This window comes from Triturus cristatus, chromosome 7 (assembly GCF_964204655.1).
Source record: "Triturus cristatus chromosome 7, aTriCri1.1, whole genome shotgun sequence".
Lineage (NCBI taxonomy): Eukaryota > Metazoa > Chordata > Amphibia > Caudata > Salamandridae > Triturus > Triturus cristatus.
The window spans coordinates 74835790-74848814 of record NC_140590.1 but is presented as its reverse complement, the minus strand read 5'-3'; positions in this window follow the sequence as shown (position 1 = coordinate 74848814).

Below are 13025 nucleotides of genomic sequence, written 5' to 3'. Positions count from 1 at the left end.
GGGGATGATGGATGGGAGTGCTTGAGCAAATCAAATCAACCACTCACCCCCTGTCAACTGATCTGGATTTAATCCATCATCATTCTTTAGCTCACTCCACCACCCCAGTTCAGACATGGCCATATGCAAATCAGTCTGACCTTTGCCTCATGGGAACAGTCCAGCCCGAACTGCCAAGCCATGTCTTCCCTGGACTGGACAAAAGTATCCTGGGACCGGTTTCGGGTTTATAACCCTCATCAGCCAGACTATCTAGAATCCTGTGGCAAAGTGAGCAAGGGACCCACGTCTGGGCAAACCCTGCCAACTTAGGGCAAACACAGTGATACCAAGGGGATGAAGGACAGAGCGCTTGAGCAAATCAAACACTTAACCCCAGTCAACGTATCTGGGTTTAATCCATCATCATTCTTTAGCTCCCTCCACCACCCCAGTTCAGACATGGCCATATGGAAATCAGTCTGACCTTTGCCTCATGGGAACAGTCCAGCCCGAACTGCCAAGCCATGTCTTCCCTGGACTGGACAAAAGTCTCCTGGGACCGGTTTCGGGTTTATAACCCTCATCAACCAGGCTATCTTGAATCCAGTGGCAAAGTGAGCGAGGGACCCACGTCTGGGCATACCCTGCCAACTTAGGGCAAACAAAGCGATACCAAGGGGATGAAGGACGGAGCGCTTGAGCAAATCAAATACTCACCCCCAGTCAACTGATCTGGGTTTAATCCATCATCATTCTTTAGCTCACTCTACCACCCCAGTTCAGACATGGCCATATGCAAATCAGTCTGACCCTGTGCCTCATGGGAACAGTCCAGCCCGAACTGCCAAGCCATTTCTTCCCTGGACTGGAAACAAGCATCCTGGGACCAGTTTCAGTTTGATAACCATCATCAGCCAGGCTATCTTGAATCCAGTGGCAAAGTGAGCAAGCGACCCACATCTGGGCATACCCTGCCAACTTAGGGCAAACAAAGCGATTCCAAAGGGGATGATGGACGGCGCGCTTGAGCAAATCAAACACTCACCCCCAGTCAACTGATCTGGGTTTAATCCATCATCATTCTTTAGGTCACTCCACCGACCCAGTTCAGACATGGCTATATGCAAATCAGTCTGACCCTGTGCCTCATGGGAACAATCCAGCCCGAAATGCCAAGCCATGTTTTCCCTGGACCGGAAACAAGCATCCTGGGACCGGATTCGGGTTCATAACCCTCATCAGCCAGGCTTTCCTGAATCCAGTGGCAAAGTGAGCAAGGGACCCACGTCTGGGCATACCCTGCCAACTTAGGGTGAAAAAAGCGATACCAAAGGGAATGATGGACGGAGCGCTTGAGCAAATCAAACACTCACCCCAAGTCATCTGATCTGGGTTTAATCCATCATCATTCTTTAGCTCACTCCACCACCCCAGTTCAGACATGGCCATATGCAAATCAGTCTGAGTCTGTGCCTCATGGGACCAGTCCAGTGCGAACTGCCAAGGCATGTCTTCCCTGGACCGGAAACAAGCTTCCTGGGACCGGTTTTGGGTACATAACCCTCATCAGCCAGGCTTTCCTGAATCCAGTGGCAAAGTGAGCAAGGGACCCACGTCTGGGCAAAACCTGCCAACTTAGGGCGAACAAAGCGATACCAAAGGGGATGATGGACGGAGCGCTTGAGCAAATCAAACACTCACCCCCAGTCAACTGATCTGGATTTAATCCATCATCATTCTTTAGCTCACTCACCACCCCAGTTCAGACATGGCCATATGCTAATCAGTCTGACCCTGTGCCTCTTGGGAACAGTCCAGCCCGAACTGCCAAGCCATGTCTTCCCTGGACCGGAAACAAGCATCCTGGGACCGGTTTCGGGTTTATAACTCTCATCAGCCAGGCTATCTTGAATCAGGTGGCAAAGTGATAAAGGGACACACGTCTGGGCATACCCTGCCAACTTAGGGTGAAAAAAGCGATACCAAAGGGGATGATGGATGGAGCGCTTGAGCAAATCAAACACTCACCCCCAGTCATCTGATCTGGGTTTAATCCATCATCATTCTTAAGCTCACTCCACCACCCCAGTTCAGACATGGCTATATGCAAATCAGTCTGAGTCTGTGCCTCATGGGACCAGTCCAGTGCAGACTGCCAAGCCATGTCTTCCCTGGACCGGAAAAAAGCATCCTGGGACCGGTTTCGGGTTTATAACCCTCATCAGAAAGTCTATCTTGAATCAGGTGGCAAAGTGATAAAGGGACCCACCTCTGGGCATGCCCTGCCAACTTAGGGCGAACAAAGCGATTCCAAAGGGGATGATGGACGGAGCGCTTGAGCAAATCAAACACTCACCCCCAGTCAACTGATCTGGGTTCAATCCATCATCATTCTTTAGCTCACTCCACCACCCCAGTTCAGACATGGCCATATGCAAATCAGTCTGACCCTGTGCCTCATGGGAACAGTCCAGCCTGAAATGCCAAGCCATGTTTTCCCTGGACCGGAAACAAACATCCTGGGACCAGTTTCGGGTTCATAACCCTCATCAGCCAGGCTTTCCTGAATCCAGTGGCAAAGTGAGCAAGGGACCCACGTCTGGGCAAACCCTGCCAACTTAGGGCGAACAAAGCGATACCAAAGGGGATGATGGACGGAGCGCTTGAGCAAATCAAACACTCACCCCCAGTCATCTGATCTGGGTTTAATCCATCATCATTCTTTAGCTCACTGCACCACCCCAGTTCAGACATGGCCATATGCAAATCAGTCTGAGTCTGTGCCTCATGGGACCAGTCCAGTGCGAACTGCCAAAGCATGTCTTCCCTGGACCGGAAACAAGCATCCTGGGACCGGTTTCGGGTACATAACCCTCATCAGCCAGGCTTTCCTGAATCCAGTGGCAAAGTGAGCAAGGGATCCACGTCTGGGCAAACCCTGCCATCTTAGGGCGACCAAAGCGATTCTAAAGGGGATGATGGACGGAGCGCTTGAGCAAATCAAACACTCACCCCAGTCAACTGATCTGGATTTAATCCATCATCATTCTTTAGCTCACTCCACCACCCCAGGTCAGACATGGCCATATGCTAATCAGTCTGACCCTGTGCCTCATGGGAACAGTCCAGCCCGAACTGCCAAGCCATGTCTTCCCTGGACCGGAAACAACCATCCTGGGACCTTTTTAGGGTTCATAACCCTCATCAGCCAGGCTATCTTAAATCCAGTGGCAAAGTGAGCAAGGGACCCACGTCTGGGCATACCTTTCCAACTTAGGGCGAACAAAGCGATACCAAAGGGGATGACGAACAGAGCGCTTGAGCAAATCAAACACTTACTCCCAGTCAACTGATCTGGGTTTAATCCATCATCATTCTTTAGCTCACTCCACCACCCCAGTTCAGACATGGCCATATGTTAATCAGTCTGACCCTGTGCCTCATGGGAACAGTCCAGCCCAAACTGCCAATCCATGTCTTCCCTGGACTGGAAACAAGCATCCTGGGACCGGTTTCGGGTTCATAACCCTCATCAGCCAGGCTTTCCTGAATCCAGTGGCAAAGTGAGCAATGGACCCACGTCTCGGCATACCCTGCCAACTTAGGGCTAACAAAGCAATACCAAAGGGGATGATGGATGGGAGCGCTTGAGCAAATCAAACACTCACCCCCAGTCAACTGATCTGGATTTAATTCATCATGATTCTTCAGCTCACTCCACCACCCCAGTTCAGACATGGCCATATGCAAATCAGTTTGACCCTGTGCTTAATGGGATTAGTCCAGCCTGAACTGCCAAGCCATGTCTTCCCTGGACCGGAAAAAAGCATCCTGGGACCGGTTTCGGGTTCATGACCCTCATCAGCCAGACTATCTTGAATCCAGGGGCAAAGTGAACAAGGGACCCACGTCTGGGCATACCCTGCCAACTTAGGGTGAACAAAGCAATACCAATGGGGAGGATGGACTAAGCGCTTGAGCAAATCAAACACTCACCCCCAATCAACTGATCTGGATTTATTCCGTCATCATTCTTTAGCTCCCTCCACCACCCCAGTTCAGACATGTCCATATGCAAATCAGTCTGACCCTGTGCCTCATGGGAACAGTCCAGCCGGAACTGCCAAGCCATGTCTTCCTTGGACCGGAAACAAGCATCCTGGGACCAGTTTAGGGTTCATAACCCTCATCAGCCAGGCTATTTTGAATCCAGTGGTAAAATGAGCAAGGGACCCACGGCTGGTCATACCCTGCCAACTTAGGGCGAACAAAGCGATACCAAAGGGGATGAAGGATGGAACGCTTGAGCAAATCAAACACTCACCCCCTGTCAACTGATCTGGGTTGAATCCATCATCATTATTTAGCTCACTCCACACCCCAGTTCAGACATGGTCATATGCAAATCAGTCTGACCCTGTGCCTCATGGTAACAGTCCAGCCCGAAATGCCAAGCCATGTCTTCCCTGGACTGGAAACAATCATCCTGGGACCAGTTTCGGGTTCATAACCCTCATCAGCCATGCTTTCCTGAATCCAGTGGCAAAGTGAGCAAGGGACCGACATCTGGGCATACCCTGCCAATTTAGGGCATACAAAGCAATTCCAAAGGGGATGATGGATGGGAGTGCTTGAGCAAATCAAATCAACCACTCACCCCCTGTCAACTGATCTGGATTTAATCCATCATCATTCTTTAGCTCACTCCACCACCCCAGTTCAGACATGGCCATATGCAAATCAGTCTGACCTTTGCCTCATGGGAACAGTCCAGCCCGAACTGCCAAGCCATGTCTTCCCTGGACTGGACAAAAGTATCCTGGGACCGGTTTCGGGTTTATAACCCTCATCAGCCAGACTATCTAGAATCCTGTGGCAAAGTGAGCAAGGGACCCACGTCTGGGCAAACCCTGCCAACTTAGGGCAAACACAGTGATACCAAGGGGATGAAGGACAGAGCGCTTGAGCAAATCAAACACTTAACCCCAGTCAACGTATCTGGGTTTAATCCATCATCATTCTTTAGCTCCCTCCACCACCCCAGTTCAGACATGGCCATATGGAAATCAGTCTGACCTTTGCCTCATGGGAACAGTCCAGCCCGAACTGCCAAGCCATGTCTTCCCTGGACTGGACAAAAGTCTCCTGGGACCGGTTTCGGGTTTATAACCCTCATCAACCAGGCTATCTTGAATCCAGTGGCAAAGTGAGCGAGGGACCCACGTCTGGGCATACCCTGCCAACTTAGGGCAAACAAAGCGATACCAAGGGGATGAAGGACGGAGCGCTTGAGCAAATCAAATACTCACCCCCAGTCAACTGATCTGGGTTTAATCCATCATCATTCTTTAGCTCACTCTACCACCCCAGTTCAGACATGGCCATATGCAAATCAGTCTGACCCTGTGCCTCATGGGAACAGTCCAGCCCGAACTGCCAAGCCATTTCTTCCCTGGACTGGAAACAAGCATCCTGGGACCAGTTTCAGTTTGATAACCATCATCAGCCAGGCTATCTTGAATCCAGTGGCAAAGTGAGCAAGCGACCCACATCTGGGCATACCCTGCCAACTTAGGGCAAACAAAGCGATTCCAAAGGGGATGATGGACGGCGCGCTTGAGCAAATCAAACACTCACCCCCAGTCAACTGATCTGGGTTTAATCCATCATCATTCTTTAGGTCACTCCACCGACCCAGTTCAGACATGGCTATATGCAAATCAGTCTGACCCTGTGCCTCATGGGAACAATCCAGCCCGAAATGCCAAGCCATGTTTTCCCTGGACCGGAAACAAGCATCCTGGGACCGGATTCGGGTTCATAACCCTCATCAGCCAGGCTTTCCTGAATCCAGTGGCAAAGTGAGCAAGGGACCCACGTCTGGGCATACCCTGCCAACTTAGGGTGAAAAAAGCGATACCAAAGGGAATGATGGACGGAGCGCTTGAGCAAATCAAACACTCACCCCAAGTCATCGGATCTGGGTTTAATCCATCATCATTCTTTAGCTCACTCCACCACCCCAGTTCAGACATGGCCATATGCAAATCAGTCTGAGTCTGTGCCTCATGGGACCAGTCCAGTGCGAACTGCCAAGGCATGTCTTCCCTGGACCGGAATCAAGATTCCTGGGACCGGTTTTGGGTACATAACCCTCATCAGCCAGGCTTTCCTGAATCCAGTGGCAAAGTGAGCAAGGGACCCACGTCTGGGCAAAACCTGCCAACTTAGGGCGAACAAAGCGATACCAAAGGGGATGATGGACGGAGCGCTTGAGCAAATCAAACACTCACCCCCAGTCAACTGATCTGGATTTAATCCATCATCATTCTTTAGCTCACTCACCACCCCAGTTCAGACATGGCCATATGCTAATCAGTCTGACCCTGTGCCTCTTGGGAACAGTCCAGCCCGAACTGCCAAGCCATGTCTTCCCTGGACCGGAAACAAGCATCCTGGGACCGGTTTCGGGTTTATAACTCTCATCAGCCAGGCTATCTTGAATCAGGTGGCAAAGTGATAAAGGGACACACGTCTGGGCATACCCTGCCAACTTAGGGTGAAAAAAGCGATACCAAAGGGGATGATGGATGGAGCGCTTGAGCAAATCAAACACTCACCCCCAGTCATCTGATCTGGGTTTAATCCATCATCATTCTTAAGCTCACTCCACCACCCCAGTTCAGACATGGCTATATGCAAATCAGTCTGAGTCTGTGCCTCATGGGACCAGTCCAGTGCGGACTGCCAAGCCATGTCTTCCCTGGACCGGAAAAAAGCATCCTGGGACCGGTTTCGGGTTTATAACCCTCATCAGAAAGTCTATCTTGAATCAGGTGGCAAAGTGATAAAGGGACCCACCTCTGGGCATGCCCTGCCAACTTAGGGCGAACAAAGCGATTCCAAAGGGGATGATGGACGGAGCGCTTGAGCAAATCAAACACTCACCCCCAGTCAACTGATCTGGGTTCAATCCATCATCATTCTTTAGCTCACTCCACCACCCCAGTTCAGACATGGCCATATGCAAATCAGTCTGACCCTGTGCCTCATGGGAACAGTCCAGCCTGAAATGCCAAGCCATGTTTTCCCTGGACCGGAAACAAACATCCTGGGACCAGTTTCGGGTTCATAACCCTCATCAGCCAGGCTTTCCTGAATCCAGTGGCAAAGTGAGCAAGGGACCCACGTCTGGGCAAACCCTGCCAACTTAGGGCGAACAAAGCGATACCAAAGGGGATGATGGACGGAGCGCTTGAGCAAATCAAACACTCACCCCCAGTCATCTGATCTGGGTTTAATCCATCATCATTCTTTAGCTCACTGCACCACCCCAGTTCAGACATGGCCATATGCAAATCAGTCTGAGTCTGTGCCTCATGGGACCAGTCCAGTGCGAACTGCCAAAGCATGTCTTCCCTGGACCGGAAACAAGCATCCTGGGACCGGTTTCGGGTACATAACCCTCATCAGCCAGGCTTTCCTGAATCCAGTGGCAAAGTGAGCAAGGGATCCACGTCTGGGCAAACCCTGCCATCTTAGGGCGACCAAAGCGATTCTAAAGGGGATGATGGACGGAGCGCTTGAGCAAATCAAACACTCACCCCAGTCAACTGATCTGGATTTAATCCATCATCATTCTTTAGCTCACTCCACCACCCCAGGTCAGACATGGCCATATGCTAATCAGTCTGACCCTGTGCCTCATGGGAACAGTCCAGCCCGAACTGCCAAGCCATGTCTTCCCTGGACCGGAAACAACCATCCTGGGACCTTTTTAGGGTTCATAACCCTCATCAGCCAGGCTATCTTAAATCCAGTGGCAAAGTGAGCAAGGGACCCACGTCTGGGCATACCTTTACAACTTAGGGCGAACAAAGCGATACCAAAGGGGATGACGAACAGAGCGCTTGAGCAAATCAAACACTTACTCCCAGTCAACTGATCTGGGTTTAATCCATCATCATTCTTTAGCTCACTCCACCACCCCAGTTCAGACATGGCCATATGTTAATCAGTCTGACCCTGTGCCTCATGGGAACAGTCCAGCCCAAACTGCCAATCCATGTCTTCCCTGGACTGGAAACAAGCATCCTGGGACCGGTTTCGGGTTCATAACCCTCATCAGCCAGGCTTTCCTGAATCCAGTGGCAAAGTGAGCAATGGACCCACGTCTCGGCATACCCTGCCAACTTAGGGCTAACAAAGCAATACCAAAGGGGATGATGGATGGGAGCGCTTGAGCAAATCAAACACTCACCCCCAGTCAACTGATCTGGATTTAATTCATCATGATTCTTCAGCTCACTCCACCACCCCAGTTCAGACATGGCCATATGCAAATCAGTTTGACCCTGTGCTTAATGGGATTAGTCCAGCCTGAACTGCCAAGCCATGTCTTCCCTGGACCGGAAAAAAGCATCCTGGGACCGGTTTCGGGTTCATGACCCTCATCAGCCAGACTATCTTGAATCCAGGGGCAAAGTGAACAAGGGACCCACGTCTGGGCATACCCTGCCAACTTAGGGTGAACAAAGCAATACCAATGGGGAGGATGGACTAAGCGCTTGAGCAAATCAAACACTCACCCCCAATCAACTGATCTGGATTTATTCCGTCATCATTCTTTAGCTCCCTCCACCACCCCAGTTCAGACATGTCCATATGCAAATCAGTCTGACCCTGTGCCTCATGGGAACAGTCCAGCCGGAACTGCCAAGCCATGTCTTCCTTGGACCGGAAACAAGCATCCTGGGACCAGTTTAGGGTTCATAACCCTCATCAGCCAGGCTATTTTGAATCCAGTGGTAAAATGAGCAAGGGACCCACGGCTGGTCATACCCTGCCAACTTAGGGCGAACAAAGCGATACCAAAGGGGATGAAGGATGGAACGCTTGAGCAAATCAAACACTCACCCCCTGTCAACTGATCTGGGTTGAATCCATCATCATTATTTAGCTCACTCCACACCCCAGTTCAGACATGGTCATATGCAAATCAGTCTGACCCTGTGCCTCATGGTAACAGTCCAGCCCGAAATGCCAAGCCATGTCTTCCCTGGACTGGAAACAATCATCCTGGGACCAGTTTCGGGTTCATAACCCTCATCAGCCATGCTTTCCTGAATCCAGTGGCAAAGTGAGCAAGGGACCGACATCTGGGCATACCCTGCCAATTTAGGGCATACAAAGCAATTCCAAAGGGGATGATGGATGGGAGTGCTTGAGCAAATCAAATCAACCACTCACCCCCTGTCAACTGATCTGGATTTAATCCATCATCATTCTTTAGCTCACTCCACCACCCCAGTTCAGACATGGCCATATGCAAATCAGTCTGACCTTTGCCTCATGGGAACAGTCCAGCCCGAACTGCCAAGCCATGTCTTCCCTGGACTGGACAAAAGTATCCTGGGACCGGTTTCGGGTTTATAACCCTCATCAGCCAGACTATCTAGAATCCTGTGGCAAAGTGAGCAAGGGACCCACGTCTGGGCAAACCCTGCCAACTTAGGGCAAACACAGTGATACCAAGGGGATGAAGGACAGAGCGCTTGAGCAAATCAAACACTTAACCCCAGTCAACGTATCTGGGTTTAATCCATCATCATTCTTTAGCTCCCTCCACCACCCCAGTTCAGACATGGCCATATGGAAATCAGTCTGACCTTTGCCTCATGGGAACAGTCCAGCCCGAACTGCCAAGCCATGTCTTCCCTGGACTGGACAAAAGTCTCCTGGGACCGGTTTCGGGTTTATAACCCTCATCAACCAGGCTATCTTGAATCCAGTGGCAAAGTGAGCGAGGGACCCACGTCTGGGCATACCCTGCCAACTTAGGGCAAACAAAGCGATACCAAGGGGATGAAGGACGGAGCGCTTGAGCAAATCAAATACTCACCCCCAGTCAACTGATCTGGGTTTAATCCATCATCATTCTTTAGCTCACTCTACCACCCCAGTTCAGACATGGCCATATGCAAATCAGTCTGACCCTGTGCCTCATGGGAACAGTCCAGCCCGAACTGCCAAGCCATTTCTTCCCTGGACTGGAAACAAGCATCCTGGGACCAGTTTCAGTTTGATAACCATCATCAGCCAGGCTATCTTGAATCCAGTGGCAAAGTGAGCAAGCGACCCACATCTGGGCATACCCTGCCAACTTAGGGCGAACAAAGCGATACCAAAGGGGATGATGGACGTAGCGCTTGAGCAAATTAAACACTTAACCCCAGTCAACTGATCTGGGTTTAATCCATCATTATTCTTTAGCTCACTACACCACCCCAGTTCAGACTTGGCCATATGCAAATCAGTTTGACCCTGTGCCTCATGGGAACAGTCCAGCCCGAACTGCCAAGCCATGTCTTCCCTGGACCGGAAACAATCATCCTGGGACCACCACCTCTCGAGGCATACAGTATTTTAAATTGGGGGATCTGTAGCGGGCCCCCTGCCCTCGGGGACCACCACCTCCCTGGGTCTTTGAAAAAAGGGGTATGGTCTCCCTGGCCCACGCGGCCCCCTTCCCGTTTAAAAAAAAAAAGGGTCAGGCCCTGGGTTATGGGGTCCCCAGAAATACTAAAAGAGGGGGGGCCACACAACTCCCTTTCAAATAATATATATTTAAAAAATGCCTGCATCTCGCCAGATGCCCCGCCCCCTCTCTGTACAACTCTGCAAATGCGCCCCTTGAATACTGAGGGTCCCTGGGGGCCAACTAGCCCACCGGGTACCTCCAGTAAGTGCCACACAGCTGGATTGCAGAGAGGTCATCTGAGGCCACGCCCCTTTTTACACCACTCTGCAAACATGCCTCTTGGTGCACTGCTGGTGGGGCGATGAGTTCCTCTTGAGTCCTGAGGACCTCAGGACACAAGTGGACTTCATCCCCCAAGCAGCAGTGTGCCAGGAGCCGTGTTTGCAGTGTGGTGTAAAAAGGGGGCATGGCCTCAGACCAATCTCAGCACTTACTGGAGGTACCTGGTGAGTTAGTTGGCCCCATGGACCTTCAGGAATGAATGGGTCTTAAAATACCCCAACTTAGAACACACAAGGAGGCGTGTTTGCAGAGTGGTGGGGAAAGGGGGCGTCGCCTTTGTCCACCTCTCAGCAATCCCACTGTGTGAGGCTTACTGGAGGTAAGAGGTAGGCTAGTTGGCCCCTAAAGAACCCACAGCAGCGAAGGGGACTTCAATCCCCATCCAAGAGGACACGAAGGAGTGCGTTTGCAGAATGGTGGGCAAAAGGGGCATGGCCTGCTATGAGAACTTAGCAATCCTGCTGTGTGGGACTTACTGGAGGTAATAGGAGGGGTAGTTGGCCCCCAAGGACATACTTGGGGGCCAACTACCCCTCTTGTTACCTCCAGTAAGTCCAACACAGTGGGATTGCTAAGACGTCTTTGGAGGCCATGCCCTCCTTTCTCCACCACTCTGCATTATGCGCCCCCTGATAGACTATGGGATGGGGGATAAAGTCCAATTTACTCCTGAAGGACTTTGGGGGCTAAGAAGCCCTCCTGGTACTTCCTGTAAGTCCTACGCATTGGAATTCCTGAGCACTGGTCGGAGGCCCAGCACCCTTTCTCCACCACTCTGCAAACTCTACTACTAGTTAAAGATGTGTTTTCAATGTAATAGGTTTCATATTTGCAAGAATTAGAGCTATTGGCATTGTAATTGTAAAAGTTTTTAACTAATGTTTTTTGAGGTGAAGTAGATGTACATTGTGTGTAGAGGAATTATGTGGTATGTTGGGCATTGAAATTATGTGGATAGAAAGTATGTGGTATTTAGTGTTTAGGATTTATGTAGAGTGGGATTATGTTTCATAGAGAGTAATTATGTGGTATGGTAGTCTGTGTTGTGGAGTGGTAACCTCAGGTTTAGTCTTCCTCATTTCCATTGAAGCTAAACTATAAACACAATTAGACATAAAAAGAAGGAACCACTGACAATCACTTCTGGACCTAGTCAGAGGTATGAACAGGGCCACTGGAATTATGCAACTGTTCAATGGCACAAATTTTCGCATAGTTATACATTTTCCGCATCAGCCACATAATTCATCATGTGCTCCCTAATATGCATATTTGAACAAAAAAAGCCTTGCTTCTAGCTAAAACAACTCAAATGTTACCAAAAATGCTGCGACAAGTTTTACAGCATGGTGGAAGGCCCTTTGCAAACCTAGAATGGTCACCTGTTACTTATTGCTAAATGTGGGTGGTAAATTGGTACAAATGGTGAACAGCCACTCTTGCTTCCTTCTTCGCCTCTCTTGCCTCTTTCTGCATTTCTGTTGCTTCTTTCTGCATATTTCTTTCTTTTTCTGCACTTCTCTTGCCTCTTTCCGCAAATCTCTTCTACTTTCTGCACCTCTCTTCCCTCTTTCTGGAAGTCTGTTGCCAATTCCTGCACCTCATGTGCTTCTTTCTATATCCCTCTTGCCTCTTTCTGCACCCTTCTTCCCTCTTTCTACACCTCTCACCTTTTAATGTACCGCTTTTATGTCTTTCTGCACCCTTTTTGCTTCTTTCTGCACCTCTTTTCCTCCGTTCTGCGATTCTTTTGTTTCTTTCTGCACCAGTCTTGCTTCTTTCTGCACCCCTCTTGCCTCTCTCTCTACCCCTCTTCCCTCTTTCTGCACTTCTGTTGCTTCTTTCTGCACTTATCTTGCTTCTTTCTGCACCTCTAGTGCCTCCTTTTGCAGTTCTCTTGTCTCCTTCTGCACTTCACTTGTCTCTTTCTGTAACTCTCTTGCTTCTTTCTACACCTCCTCTCTTGCCTCTTTCTGCATCCCTTTTACCTGTTTCTTCACCCCTCTTCCCTCTTTGTGCAACTCTCTTGCCTCTTTCGACACCTCTCTGTCCTCTTTCTGCAACACTCTTGTCTCTTTCTGTACCTCGGTTCCTTCTCTCTTCATCTGTCTTGTCTCTTTCTGCACCATGTGTGCCTCTTTCACCACCTCTGTTGCTTCTTTCTGCAGTTCTCTTCCTTTTTCTGCACCCCTCCAGCCTCTTTCTGTACCCCTCTTGCCTC